Raw genomic sequence first — 2,707 nt, forward strand, 5'->3', positions numbered from 1 at the left:
ATTCACAAGTGCTTGTTCCTTATAATCATGTGGAAGACTGGAAATAGTACTAGTATAAAAGAATTTGCATGTCCAGTGCCGATGTCAATTCAATCAAGCGTCTTTCGTATGCATGTGTGTCTCTCGTAAGATTATAAAGTAGTAAAAGACCCTCTGTAGCATGCCCAGCTAGCCGGACGTCTTCTTTCCACACACCGGTTTCTCTGAATTTTAAGTATACCACATACACTGATTTCTTTGAATTTTGAATATACCACATACACTGGTTTCTCTGAATTTTGAGTATAACACATACATTGGTTTCTCTGAATTTTGAGTATACCGCATACACCACTAGTATGCAAATAACTTAACTAATTCCATTGAGTTTAAAAATAACTCAACCAATCAGGACGTCCTCTCTAGCTTAGAATCCTCCCATCTGACGAATCATCACCAACCCCAATATCAATCACCTGTTCTATCCCAGTGGGATCATCTTTGGGATTCTGCAGGGTTGACATAGAGTTCGCTTCTTTCGAGCATGACTTCCATGAAATCTTCCATAGATCCTTTTTGGACTACTTGTACCTGCAACAGCAGCGAGAATTTGTCCCTTCATATATTTCCTCTGTTTATAAATAATAAGGTGTAGAGTTGTTTAACATTTCCTTGTGACCGATATATCTCATGCGAAAGACGGTGCCCTAACTCAAAATTCACAATGAAGTAAGATGAACATGAATATATATAGCCAATAAACATGTGCAAAGAAAGAAGAGAAGCATGAGTACATCACCCTGGTCCAGCAACAAGTATTCTGGCCATGTTGCCATTATTGTGAGAATCAATTCCATCGCAGAAAATGAAATCAATTGAAGTCATGAGAGACGAGTGTAAAAAATGGAGTTAACTCATTTATTCTTTACAACGATCCTTCTGTATGGAAATATGGAAATAACACTTTGAGGGTTGCTAAAGTATCTTCTCCACACTGCTACAAGCAACATAAATATGAACATTGCTTCCATGGCCACCTACCTTGCCTTCTTCCTTTCTCTTGGTTTTTGTGTCTCGGATCTAACAACACAAAAAATTGGCGATAGGTAGCTTTACCATACTATTTAAGTATCGAGACATGAACTGCTCATACATGTAATTGCCAATGGCACCTTGATCTCTCCTATCCTTTCCTCCAACCCCATAGTAACACCCTAAAAGGCAAGCATATCACTCTCAAATCTTCCGTAAGGCCATGGTACACATATTGATTAAGAAAAAAAGCATCATGTTGCAATATTATATACAAACAAACTGTTATTTGACCTTCTTTTCTTTTATTTAATTAGCCTTCATAATTTTTGTGCTCAGTATATTTTAGTTATAAGATAAGTGAAGCTGGGAATATCCTCAAACTAAAAATGTTAAAAGTTTCTAAGTGGGAAAGATTTGGGGTACTAAGAACAAACAATAGATGGCCACAAGCAGTATATGAGAAGAAACTAAAAATTGAGGCAGAGTCTAGGTCTCTTCTATTTTCGGATGAATTAATAAGTCAAATCATGGTACGAAGTGAGTCATGCACAACCATCAGCCATGTTACATTTTCCAATGAAATATCAGTTTTATCCTCAACTATAAACTCCGCAAGCTATATGCAGCCTGCTACAAATTACTTAGAAATGTACAATGGTAACTTACGTTTTTAAATCATTTTTAGCTTACAAAGACATCACATCTTCTCTAGGCATCTCATACTCCCTCCTTCTCAAAATATAAGGCGCATTTTGACTTTTTTGGTATTCGTTGCACAACTTTGACTATGATTTTCATGTATTGTATGTCTACATAATCAGTACACATACATATGAAACAAAATTATTTTGCAAGAAAAATACGATGATGCCATTTATACATGTTCAATCCATATACTTTGATTATATTAGGCGTCAAAGTCATGCATCCAAGACCGTAAAAAGTCAACCGTGCCTTATATTTTGGGAAGGAGGGAGTACAATCTAAGCTTCACAACAATTTCTCCAACTCTATTATGTGTCACCGCTCAACAACTTGGATATCAAATGAGGAGAAAAAGGATCTATCAGGCAATCAGAACAAAAGAATGACACCTCTGTAGATTCATAACAAAATAGATTATGTTACTTAAAATTTGACTCTATATTTGCTTGCTAGCATTGGCCGATGTCAAAAAGAAAGCATTAGAAATTGACATGTATATTTCTCTATAAATTATGGAGCATTTTTTGTGTGAATGTGGACCATTAATGTTTGTGCATCTTTTGGTACATACACGTGGATTTTAATTTTCCTCTGTTATCAAATGAGCAGTGAAAAAGTAGTGAAGGACAACAACTAATTATATGAGTAAGTCATCATCCAAAATAGTACTAGCTACTAATTACAAGTAAGCAAGTCATCATGTTTAATTAAATACAAGTGAATGTGTCATCATGCTTAATTACCCCTACTTAATTTCTCTCCCCTGTAGCAAGCAGAGAGCCTATGTTAGGGAAAGAAACGTTGGTTGCAAATGGTGCAAACTATGCGGATTGGATATGGAACCTGAGATTTGTTCTTAGGAGTGCTAGTACGTGCTGGATCAACCCCTGGGTGATGCTCACCACCTGAAGAAGTTGCTGCTTATGCCGGTCGTAGTGATGATGACGATTCATTCAAGTCCTCATGTTAACTTTTATGGATCCTGAAC

Source organism: Triticum aestivum, chromosome 4A, assembly GCF_018294505.1.
Source record: "Triticum aestivum cultivar Chinese Spring chromosome 4A, IWGSC CS RefSeq v2.1, whole genome shotgun sequence".
In the NCBI taxonomy this organism is placed as follows: domain Eukaryota; kingdom Viridiplantae; phylum Streptophyta; class Magnoliopsida; order Poales; family Poaceae; genus Triticum; species Triticum aestivum.